This window comes from Pelophylax lessonae, assembly GCF_965119305.1.
Source record: "Pelophylax lessonae genome assembly, chromosome: 3".
NCBI lineage: Eukaryota > Metazoa > Chordata > Amphibia > Anura > Ranidae > Pelophylax > Pelophylax lessonae.
In genome coordinates, this window is record NC_138770.1 from 464,190,561 (window position 1) to 464,203,866 (window position 13,306).

Here is a 13,306-nt window from a genome sequence, read left to right on the forward strand (position 1 = left end):
CAGTATATGGTTTTCCACGAAAGGTAAGGACAGTTTTCTTGTCATTAAAATCCATAGTTTAAAATTTGAAATTCACTGTGGATTTCTGTGCCCCAAAGCAGGTTATGTCAATAGCAGTGTTTTGTTGCATGAGACTAACTACTATAATGATATTTTAAAGCATATTTAAGCTTAGTTTTGCACAGAAGGGTTGGTATATTTTTTATATTGGTGTCTGTGTACTCACTGGAGGGATTAGCCGCCTATTTTCATAGTTATGTAGTTCATCTAGCTCAAACAATTGGAGAAAAAATAAATAAATAGAAAACCACTATATACACAATCGTATACTTACAGTTGATCTGAAGGAAGGCAAAAAAAAAAACTATGAAGCTTTGAAAAAAATAAAAATATTTTCTAACACAACCAATCCCCCCCCCCCCCCATAAAATAAATACATAAATTGTTACAGCTGTCACCGAAACAGCCGATAAAGGGAAAGCATATCAGCAAAAACCCTTTATATCAGACTTGTCCAACCTGCAGCCCTAGGGCCGCATGTGGCCCTAGGGCTGTGAGGACAACTACAAACATTAAACTTATTCTCCCTGGAGTAAATATGCTTAAGAGGGGGTATGGTTACAATATACAAATTTTTAAATGATTACTATAGCGTTGAGAGGAAACTAAGTGCAGGTCTCTAAAGAAGACATTTGGCCACACAGTGAAATTGGAGGAAAAGCGGTTCAGTCTTGAACTGTGTTGAGGGTTCTTTGCTCTTAGAGTGGTACGGGTGTGGGACTTCCTTCCACAGTTGGCGGTGTCAGCGAAGAGTGTAGATATATTCAAAAATTTTCTAGATGTGTTTCTTAGTAAACACTATGTACAGGGATGTTAAAAATGGAAGTGTTTTACACACACATACTCAGGTTGAACTGTAAGGGCTGGTGGCTTAATTCAACTTACCAACTATATATATTATTTTTATGGTGTCTTTTGGATTAATGGGGTTGTTTCTGGATTTGGAGTCCCACAATATGTTGGTTGCTCTACATACAGTAGTGTAAAAAAACAAAACAAAATAAAATCCACAGTGATTCGATGTTCTATGACTCTACAGCACAACATCTTCAAAGGGGACAAATCCTTCTTATAAAAACTGCATCTAAGGCCTGAAAAGTATACAAATATGAGCAAAAACTGGTGTAACTCTCAACATATCCTAGTAACAATTGTTCAATTTTATGATAGGCAGTTGAAAGACAGTATTGCATTGATTTTTAATAATATTAAATAGATTTCTCTTTTTATTTACTGATGTTAAGGTATGACACCTCCAGATTAAACTGTTTTTTTCCCCTTTCTTAATATATGCAGGTTACACAACGACACCTTCAACACCTCCAGGTAATAATAATTCATATATACATACTGTAAATGGCATGCATAAATTAGTAATTTTAGATGTTAATGCCAATATATACAGTATATGGTTTTCCACGAAACTTAAGGACAGTTTTCTTGTCATTAAAATCCATAGTTTAAAATTTGAAATTCACTGAGGCTTAGTTTTGCACAGAAGGGTTGGTATAATTTTTATATTGGTGTCTGTGTACTCACTGGAGGGATTCGCCACCTATTTCATAGTTATGTAGTCCATCTAGCTCAAGCAATTGGAGAAAAAATAAATAAATAGAAAACCACTATATACACAATCGTATACTTACAGTTGATCTGAAGGAAGGCAAAAAAAAAAAAAAACTATGAAGCTTTGAAAAAAGTAAATATTTTCTAACACAACCAATCCCCCCCCAAATAAAATAAATACATAAATTGTTACAGCTGTCACCGAAACAGCAGATAAAGGGAAAGCATATCAGCAAAAACCCTTTATATCAGGCTTGTCCAACCTGCAGCCCTAGGGCTGCATGTGGCCCAGAACCGCAGGCAATGCGGCCCACTGCCCCCTGACAATTTTTTTTTTTTTTTTGCTGGGGAGGAATGAAGTCAGGTCGGGACATGGCCACAGCAGCTTCCAACTGTAGGCAGAGGCTGCCTTGGAGGGAAGGGGGGGGGGGGGGTGAGCATGTGCAGTGTTTCTGACTCCTGCCACCATGACCACTTCAAGTCACTGAAGTGGTCATGGTGGTTAGAGTGTTCCTTTATTATCTCTCAGAAGAAGTAAACCTCTGTATACGGATTCCATTTCATTTGATCATCCTCTAGTTGTGTTAAATTAGCGCAGGGGGCGCGGCGGCATTTTATTACTTGTATACCTTAACTATAGTATATATTTTATATATCCGGCCCGAGAAAATTTCTCTACACTCATTGTGGCCCAGAGAAGCCAAAAGGTTGGACACCCATGCTTTATATGCTTACCATGTTTAGGTGTCGCAATGTGTAAATCTCCACAGTGTGTACAATGTCCACTTTTAGAGTTAAATTCTTTGCAATTGTCTCTTTAGACCATACACAAGGAGATGCAGGTAACCTCAAACGAGAAAACAATGTCAGTGGGGAAGTGCCCAGACTAGAAAAATGAATCACTTAATTTAGATGTAGAAATTAAAACTAAAAGAACGCAATCCTTCATCAGCCTCAAACATGATCCACTCATACCCTTGCCAGAGCTGCAGCGTGACACAAAATGTCTCCTCTCTCTCGCAGTGCTATGTCAACAGACTGGGGAAAGGAACCGAAACTAAAAATATACATACTGTATATACACAGTACTGTGCAAACGTTTTAGGCAAGTGTGAAAAATTGCTGTAAAAAATGCTGTAAATTAGGAATGCTTTCAGAAATAGAAATGTCCATGGTTTATTTTTATCAAATAATAAAAAAAGTAAATAAACAGAGGAGAAATCCAAATCAATATTTGGTGCGATTACCCTTGCCTTCAAAACAGCATCAATTCTACTAGGCAGGTAGGTTGTTCCAAACATCTTTGAGAACTGACCACAGATCTCTTATGGATTTAGGCTGGCTCAAATCCTTCTATCACATCATGTAATCATAGACAGATTCAATGATATTTGAATGAGGGCTCTGTGGGGGTCAAACCATGTTTTCCAGGACTCCTTGTTCTTCTTCACCCTGAAGATAGTTCTAATGACATTGGCTGTATGCTTGGGGTCATTGTCTTGCTGCAGAATAAATTTAGGGCCAATCACATGCCTCCTTGATGGTATGGTATAATAATTATCTGCCTGTATTTCTCAGCATTAAGCACACCATGCACTATCTTCAGAGTAAAGAACAAGGAGTCCTTGAAGTGATAGTTTGACTCCCATAAGACCCTGGTCTCAACGTCATCAAGTCTGTCTGGGATTACATGAAGAAACCGAAGGATTTGAGGCAGCCTACATCCACAGAGGATCTGTGCTTGGTTCTCCAAGATGTTTGGAGCAACCTACCTGCTGAGTTCATTCAAAAACTGTGTGCAGGTATACGTAGAAGAATTGATGCTGTTTTGAAGGCAAGGTGTGGTCACATCTAATATTGATTTGATTTGGACTTCTGTTCTGTTCATTTATTTTTTTTTTACTAATATTGTTAATTGATAAAAATAAAGTATTAGCACTTCTATTTCTGAAGGCATTCTTAATTTACAGCACTTTATCACACATGTCTAACACTTGGCTCGCAGTTGCAGTTCATTAGCCTCAGTGTACATTGCTGTCCAGAAAAATGAAACAGGTTGGGTCACCTCCTGAATGCCGGACAGCAGCTGCTAAGCCACACCCCAGAAGTGACCCACAAATCATATAAAGATCTTCAAGGTACACAGTAATAATAATTTAAAATACTGTATGTGCTCACTGAAAACACATGATACGTTGCAATATATGTAAACCTAAAATATCTTGTCTTGTTTAGAAATATACCCTATTCGACTGGTTGGTGGCTTGGACAGATGTGCCGGACGTGTGGAAATATATAATGGAATAGAGTGGGGAACAGTATGTGATGACATATGGAACATCGATAATGCTCATGTTGTATGTCGACAGTTGAAATGTGGGTCTGGCGTTGCAGCTCTAATTAATTCTCATTTTGGACCTGGTAATGGGAGCATTCATCTTGATGATGTGCGTTGTGTTGGAAATGAGCAATACCTTTACCAATGTAATCATCTTGGATGGGGCTCCCATAACTGTAGACACCATGAAGACGCAAGTGTCATCTGCTCAGGTATATGATTGTTGTTCCTATAACACCACATGTGCAGCATATAAAGCAGTGTCTTTTTATTGCAAGATGTACAGTAAAATTGCATTTCTCTATGTAAAACACATGGAAAGTGCAAGAGTTTGAATATAGCTGAACGTGAATGATGACTAGGAATGGAGGTTCAGATTTGGGTCAAGCATAGGTTCAAGACATTCATGGGAAATGCTGAAGTAATGCGGCCATTTGCAACCAACTACCAATAATGCACATCCTGGCCTTTGAACTTAGCTCAGGTGACTTAGAATGGGGAATTTTATTCGTGCCAGCCCCTTCACTATAAAGGGATAAAAGTCAAGGCTTTCAGCAACTGTTTGCGAGTGTGTTTGAGTAGATAGGGAAAGCTGACAATGTATATATAGAGAGTAAGCTGCTGTTCCTTAGTGCTGTAATGTGCAACAGAAATGTGAATTTGAACCCTCCCCTCCTTCCACTGTGCATTGACCTTAGAGTGCTTTCTATAAATACATGTGTGTGTCTGTCAGCAACAACTTCTTAAGTTGCACCCTTTTTAACTTATTTGTTATTGCTTTTTTTTATTAATATGATTTTATATATATATATATATATATACACACACACACATACAGTTGCAAGAAAAAGTATGTGAACCCTTTGGAATGATAATGGATTTCTGCCCAAATTGGTCCTAAAATGTGATCTGATCATCATCTAAGTCACAACAATAGACAATCACAGTCTGCTTAAACTAATAACACACAAAGAATGAAATGTTGCCATGTTTTTATTGAACACACCATGTAAACATTGACCGTGCAGGTGGAAAAAGTATGTTAACTCTTGGATTTAATAACTGGTTGAACCTCCATTGGCAGCAATAACTTCAACCAAACGTTTCCTGTAGTTGCTGATCAGACATGCACAACGGTCAGGAGTAATTCTTGACCATTCCTCTTTACAGAACTGTTTCAGTTCAGCAATATTCTTGGGATGTCTGGTGTTAATCACTTTCTTGAGGTCATGCCACAGCATCTCAATCGGGGTGAGGTCAGGACTCTGACTGGGCCACTTCAGAAGGCGTATTTTCTTCTGTTTAGGCCATTCTGTTGATTTACTTCTATGCTTTGGGTCATTGTCCTGTTGCAACACCCATCTTCTGTTGAGCTTCAGCTGGTAGACAGATGGCCTTAAGTTTTCCTGCTAAATGTCTTGATAAACTTGGGAATTCATTTTTCCTTCGATGATAGCAATCCGTCCAGGCCCTGACACAGCAAAGCAACCCCAAACCATGATGCCCCCACCACCATACTTCACAGTTGGGATAAGGTTTTGATGTTGGTGTGCTGTGCCTCTTTTTTGCCACACATAGTGTTGTGTGTTTCTTCCAAACAACTCAACTTTGGTTTCATCTGTCCACAGAATATTTTGCCAGTACTGCTGTGGAACATCCAGGTGCTCTTGTGCAAACTGTAAACGTGCAGCAATGTTTTGTTTGGACAGCAGTGGCTTCCTCTGTGGTATCCTCCCATGAAATCCATTCTTGTTTAGTGTTTTACGTATTGTAGATTCGCTAACAGGGATGTTAGCATTTGCCAGTGACTTTTGTAAGTCTTTAGCCGACACTCTAGGATTCTTCTTCACCTCATTGAGCAGTCTGCGCTGTGCTCTTGCAGTCATCTTTACAGGACGGCCACTCCTAGGGAGAGTAGCAGCAGTACTGAACTTTCTCCATTTATAAACAATTTGTCTTACCGTGGACTGATGAACAGCAAGGCTTTTGGAGATCTTTTTATAACCCTTTCCAGCTTTATGCAAGTCAACAATTCTTAATCGTAGGTCTTCTGAGAGCTCTTTTGTGTGAGGCATTATTCACATCAGGCAATGCTTCTTGTGAAAAGCAAACCCAGAACTGGTGTGTGTTTTTTTATAGGGCAGGGCAGCTGTAACCAACACCTCCAATCTCATCTCATTGATTGGACTCCAGTTGGCTGACATCTCACTCAAATTAGCTCTTGGAGATGTCATTAGTCTAGGGGTTCACATTCTTTTTCCACCTGCACTGTGAATGTTTACATGGTGTGTTCAATAAAAACATGGCAACATTTCATTATTTGGGTGTTATTAGTTTAAGCAGACTGTGATTGTCTATTATTGTGACTTGGATGATGATCAGATCCCATTTTATGACCAATTTGTGCAGAAAAGGGTTCACATACTTTTTCTTGCAGTATATATATATATATATATATATATATATTTATATTTATTTATTACACAGAGAGGTCAGGACTGTAACTTGATTCTTCAGATGCAGAGCAGGCAGGGGAGATCACCCAGACTCCAGTATATAGAAAAACAGAAAAAATCCAATCTGCAGCAGCTTGTTTAATTCATTAAGAGAGTAAAAACTCAATACGGAGACATCAAAATAACAAAAATAACAATGTTTTGGATCTATTACGATCCTTCATAAGGTAGGGCAAGCATGAAAATCAGGTTGTGATCGCATTCATTATATAGAAATTTTTCTCATCAACTGGAAATTAGCATGACCTAAGTAGCGCCACACCCGCAGGAGCTGCTTAAGTAAAACGGGTTCCGCACTCAGCCTCTCAACCCTAAGAACAATCTCCGACCCTCTGGCACACCTGGCAATAGTGTAAGTGCAAAGATCAATGAAAACACACACGTTATGATAAAACACAGAAATGTGAAGAACAATCACTGATATTAAGAGCAATAAAACTTGATGTATTATATCAGGCTGCTTCTAGGGGATTCCACAACCATAACTTACCCCAGAAGCAGAGGCAAGCACTTAAACAACAATGAACCACAATATAATAACCCTGCACAAGCTTGGCTACCTTTACCTAAATTGGCGCTAGGAGTCCAGGCAGCAGGAGAGCAGAAGAATGACTTTCTTCTATGTCAGACTTCTCTCTTCAATCCCCTGACACCACAGGCCCAACTGCAAACACTACTGTAACTAATTCAGTGCTTAGTGGCTTAACTCCCAAGTCAGACTATCGCGCATACACACTACATATGCAGAGCCCTGAGTATGTGTGTGTGTGCGTGCCCGTATGGCACCAGTAACTTCAGTCCCTTGGAAGAAGGATGAGGCCTTGTATCTTCAGCTAGCCACTTTAGTTGGTGCACTTAGAACTCCTGCTTGGCAAAGTGGAACTGTGGTATACTGACAGTATCCTGATAGCAAGGCAGACACTGTGACTGCTTAACAGGGCTTCAAAAGGACGCAGGTTCTGACAAGTGAGGGCAAAGTGAAGTAACTCTGTCTGTGTGCAGTGTCCTTTTTTCCTGCAGATGGGCAAGTGTCCTCTCCCCAATCCTGCGGTCAAGGCCCAAATGAACGTCCGGGAACAGGCAGGCTCTTCTGGTAACCCAACTGGTCACCTTGCACTGGAATGCTTCACAGCCGTCAGTGCAGGTGCACCTGGATATACATCTGGGATCCCCCTCTCTCAGGCTGGATGTCCCCAACTGGCCGTGGATGCCTAAAACAATACGGTGGACTGACTGGGGAGGCAACACCTCTCCCCTGGGTCCAGTCTCTTCTCCTGCCTCGTGGTGACTGAATTCTCCTCAGCAGACAAAATGGTGTCCTTCATTCCTTTCTTGCCAGAGAATGTTGGTGTGTGTAGTCCTGTCCCCAGTGGTTAGAATGGAGCCACCTGTGTTGGGAACTACATGTCCCAGAGTTCTTTGCAGTTCTTTAGTCCTCCCTGGATTGGCTAGCTCATTCTGCAAATGAGAAACAGGGGAGGGTAATAAGTGTCTGGGAATTCCTCTCACTCACTGCAGAGTGAGAGGAGGAGAGGGAGGGGGGAAATTCCCACGCAGCTGCTGGCAGGCACTGTCCCTTTAGTGAGAACCTCTGTCAGCTTGGCATGGCTGGGGGTGATGTGCAGCACCCATCACACCTAAATAATCTTCACTCAAAGCAAAATAGAAAATGAATATTATGGCTAGTATTCAGAAGATACACAATTTAACAGTGTTTCTGGCTATCCATATAAACACCTGAAAAAAAATCTCCTATGTGTTGGGGGGGGTTGTTCCCAGATCGATACAATGACCCATATATGGTGGGAATGCCCCAAGATAGTGGAATATTGGCAAAAGATTTGGCAGCTAATGAAAGATATAGTAGGAGTTGAGATCAAAGACAATCCATGGGAGTGTTTATTCCACAATGTAAAATAATCAATTAAACAATATAGAAAGACATTGATCCCCAGTCTGCTAGTGGCAGCTAAAGGAGCAACACCAAAGAAATGGCAGGAACCTGAGGCCCCAACAATCAAAGAGTGGTTTAGGAGAGAGGAATTCATACAAGAAATAGAATACTTAAGTCATAAAGATAAAGAGGGATTAGATAGACATGAAAAGATCTGGGGGACTTGAAGAGAGTTAAAAAAATATAGAAGTTATATTGAGGAAATGATGGAAGGCTGAGGAGAAGTAATTAGGTAAAGGCAACAAAGACTAATGGCAACAGGGGTGGGATATGGGGGTTGGGGAGATGGTGAGGGTGAGAGGGGATTGATTGAAATGGTGTTTGCATATTCTATAAATTTTTTCTTTTTCTATTAGTTTACAAGGAGAGATGATGTACATCTATGAAGATGTAGTTGTTTGAAAAAAATAAAAAAATTAAAATGACATAATTTAACAAAATGAAATTAGAAACATAATTTACCTGAAACTAAACACATTTTTTTCCATTCTGCTCGTCTAAGCCTAGGTTCACACTAGATGCTGTGCTAATTCACAGATAATTCACTGCGGATTCCGCACCGCATCTAAATCACAACCTGTTCATACGAATCAATTGTGTTTGTTAAGTTAGGGCTCTTTCACACGGGCGGTCCGATCAGATCTGCCTGTCAGTTTTTTAGGCGGATCTGATCGGATCCTCCATGCAGCTCTATGGGGCAGCAGGTGTCAGCGGAGGTCACCTCCGCTGACACCCGCTGCCATCCGCATCCAATCCTGTGCTGAAATCTGGACGGATGGAAACCCTATTTTTCCATCCGTTCAGTAATCGGAGCGGAGCAGATCTGATGAGAGCGGACAAGCGGTCCGCTCTCCTCCGATCCCCCATAGAGGGCAGCGGGTGCTGAGACACCTCCCTCTCCGCTCTGCAAGCGGAGACGGAGCTGTCATCCGCCCGGCTCAGTGGGGATCGCGGATCGATCCCCGCTGAGCAACACGGATCCGACTGCGGAGGCGGACCGTGTGAAAGAAGCCTTAATGACACCCCGCAATCGGTTTGCAAAGCACAGCCAGATTTACAGAATCAGATTGCACAAAAAAGGGTCCTGCACCAGTTTGGTGCAAATGCGGTGTGATTAAAGCCATCCAAATCCATGGCTCAAGTTGCACCCCAGAGAAACAGCATGTAATTTGCACAGGAATGAGCTGCGATTCCTGTGCGAATTACACGCAGTGTCTGCACCGCAGCAGTGTGAACCCGGACCAAATGTGATCATCTTGATATCCCACCAGCCCATTTAACATTTTAATCTGTGTGCCCAGAGGTGCCTGTGGTCTATTAGGACCCTAGGAACACTCCTGGCTGCAATCTGTATAGTGTAACACAGGATCCAGAAAACCTTACAAATTTTGCAGTTGGGGTCCAGCTGTGGTAAAATTGCATGATACTTTACCAGTGCCAGAGCATCAGAATACGCTGCAAACCTAAAGCTGGAACACAGGAATTGATATACTTTTATTTCATTTGAAATAATACACTTCCTTCCTCTTATACTGCAGCCTAGCCAAGGTGCTTACATACTTGCAAAGCCACTGTACAATATTTATACACACACACATATATACATTTATTTATTTCTTTTTTTTGCATTGATACATGTCCCCCATGGCAGTATCCAGTTCCCTATGCAATTTTTTTTTTTTGACAAATCGCTTTCCTATTAGCCCTAAAAATGGCCAGAATTCATTATAAAGAGTCATCACAATCTGGTAAGTCAACCCAAACTGGTGGAAATTTGCCAGGATTCAACAAGTAAAAATGACATTCCATGACATACAGCAAAATCCATTCAACATACCTTAACTAAAATTTACCTGGTTTAGCTTTTGAAATAAAATATTTTCACCTACAAAAATGCACTAATTGTTTTGTAAAGAAAGCTGTGTTTCTATACAGATTCAGCATTTCCAAAGTTATCTTTTTAACTATACACAAAAAATACCAGCAGCCTTTCAAAATAACTAAACTAAAAACTAAGTTTGAGTGGAGAGAAAGGGAAAACTACTGCTCCTCCCTCCTCGGATCTGCTAACTCTTGATGGATGTACAACATCTTCAGGCATCATTGAAACCTGGAAGTAAAAATTAGTTAAAAATAGAGTCTTAAAATAATTTATAATAGTATTTTATGTTTATTTAACTGCTTTTTTACCTGCATGTATGCTGAACTAGTTAGGACTGCGAGGTAGCCCTAAAAAAGGAATTTACCATGGAGGAGGCAACAACCTACTTGCCACTCAGTGGAGCCCAGTGCATCCAAGTACTAGTGCTTTTGGGAATCCCTTTCAAAGCATCCCCAATGCTGAAGGGTAGGGATTAGCTGATGATCGTCCTTAAAATCTGTACCAGACCCAATGGGATCACGCATTTTTTCTTTTCTTGAGACTTAAAGGGTCTGGTATGCATTTTGAGGCGGACTATATGCATTTTTTTTTTATTCTTGCTGTAGGATGTGCTACAACAAAATGGAATTTACAAAGAAAAACAAATGATAAAGTTTAAAAAAACAGCAAATTACATTCTTTGCTAGCTTCTTAAAAAAAAAAAAAAAAATTAAGAAACAGTACACAAAGCCCTCCAAAAGGCCGCTTAATATACATACACCCAATTTTTGCATTATTTTTAATTGCTAATTTATTTATATTATTTTGTTCTTTCCAGATCAATGATGGCTAAAAGTCATAGTGTTCATTTAACACACGACAATGTAATGTCCATTGCCAGCCATCACAATAGACAATATTTTCTGCTAGTGGCTGTATAGTATCAACACAGATCATGAAGGTGACAGTTAAGACCCATACACACGGGCCAAATATATGCCAAAATCAGCCATTACAGTAGAAACCGGCTGACTTTCGGCCCATGTGTACAGCTGCTTGGCTGACAGAAGCCAATCTCAGGACCGACTTTTTTTGAACAAGCATCCTGGAAAACCAGCAACCAATCGGCATCTGATCAGCACATGCAGCCAATTGCTGTGAGCGATGACCGGTGTGTTTTGGCAGGGGGGGGGGTGTTCTCTGTCAGAACACAATAGCACAGGTGGGGAGATTGCTGTACTAACAATCCATAGTTAGTACGGCAACCTCTCCGTTTTTTTTTTTTTGTTTAGCCCGCTGGGTTGACCAAAAAAATAAAAATAAATGAACATGTGCACCAGGGTTTACTTTTCCCAGGGAAGGAGAGGGGTCTATCAAACTTTTCAGAGATATACTTTAAACAAACTATTACATATTACAAGTTTGATCATTTTTTTGTCTCCAAAGTGTATTCATAGATATGCTAAATGTTCTCAGGAAATGTTCTCAGGAAATTGGGATCAGGTATCAGCAAATGTTAGAATTGTTTATATTATTTAAATATGATCATCCCCTCTTCTCCATAGAAAGAGGAACAACACATTTCTGTATATGCATTATGGGAAAATATTTGGGAGGAATGCCACAGCTGGTTTGGAGATCATTTTGAATTCAGACGGACAATTTTCAGCCAGTAACAAGGCCATATCAGCTTTTGGCCACACAACCTTTGAGAGCAGGTCTTTTGTATTCAATTAGGATATGAGGGGGGATAATAGTAAAAATATTACAGAGGTAGATGACTTAGTCATCATTTTCATTCTAAGTTGCAAAGCATGATCTTTTTTGCTTAAAATCAGTGGTAATCTGGAGCCGCCATTCACAGAAGAAGTATTGGGCAAAATAAGCTTTATCCAAAGTGTATAATATTTTATTATATAGTACAGGACATACAGCACTGCTTGCTGCTACCTTCAGGTGATTGGACATGCCAGCTGCGTGTATCCCTATAACCCTACTTCACTCTGTTAGACCTCAGTTTTCGCAGTGCCCTTAGGTAAAGGACCTCTTCTCCCCTACAAAAAAATCCTTCTATACCTTATTAGTTTATTATTTGATTTAGATTATTCAATCAACTCCTCACTGTCTTCTACTAAAGCAATAGAAGCAGTGTATCCTGATTGCTCCAATCTCAGTAAAACCTTGGGAGCCATACCCAGACCCCACACTATGGGGATGACCTGTAATATTGCAAAGTTAACCACAGGATGAAATACAAGTCCCTGGTTATTGTCCATCCCTATGGAACCCAGACCCTGAAGAACACTCCGGGGATATGCCCATGATGATGCATGAAACGTGGACCCTGAAAAGGGACCAGGGACATGTACAGGTAAGATGGGATCTCCCTGTTATTGGACTGATACTGTAGCCTCCCAAAAAGTATGAGACCAAATATCTCTATTACTTGCCTTACACTTATTATTTATCCTGAAATGTATTTGTTTTTACATTAAAACTATCTGAAAACCAGCAATGTCTTTGAAAAATGATTCACTTACATGCTGTAAAAGTTTTCAAGCATGGCGGTAAAATTCCTTTAGAGTGTAGTCTCAGGTTAATGACTAGGTATTACATCACACCACCTATAACATAACTTTTACCACCACTTCTGCCTAGAACCCTTACAAAAAATTAGGCACTTCCTCCTTCCCTTTTGCAGAACTACAGGATAGTCAGCATTTGTGTTGCTGTGTACTTCTTCACAGACACGATTACCCAATTTTTGCACCCTACTTCATGAGTATCCCACAGGGAAATACCCTCACTTATAGCAATGGCAGAGACCAGGTGCAAGGGAACCATGCCAGATAAATATACACTCTGCCGAAAGCCTGCAAGAAACTCAAACCACTCAGAGTGACAATGCTTCCGGAGCAGTATTCTATTTTAACACTGGTCTCTGCATCCAGTTTTAGGAATATCTCAGGTACGCAACAAGTGGCCTACCTGACCAAGGAAAACTTTCTGCA

At 40.3% G+C, this 13,306-nt stretch overlaps 1 protein-coding gene across 1 annotated transcript in view; it reads left to right on the forward strand.

Annotated features, from left to right (window-relative positions):
• The window catches only part of LOC309551829 (scavenger receptor cysteine-rich domain-containing protein DMBT1-like), a gene marked incomplete at both ends in the record, with an annotated part of 214,327 nt that overhangs the window by 127,887 nt on the left and 73,134 nt on the right, over positions 1-13,306 (forward strand). The window lies entirely within an intron of this gene.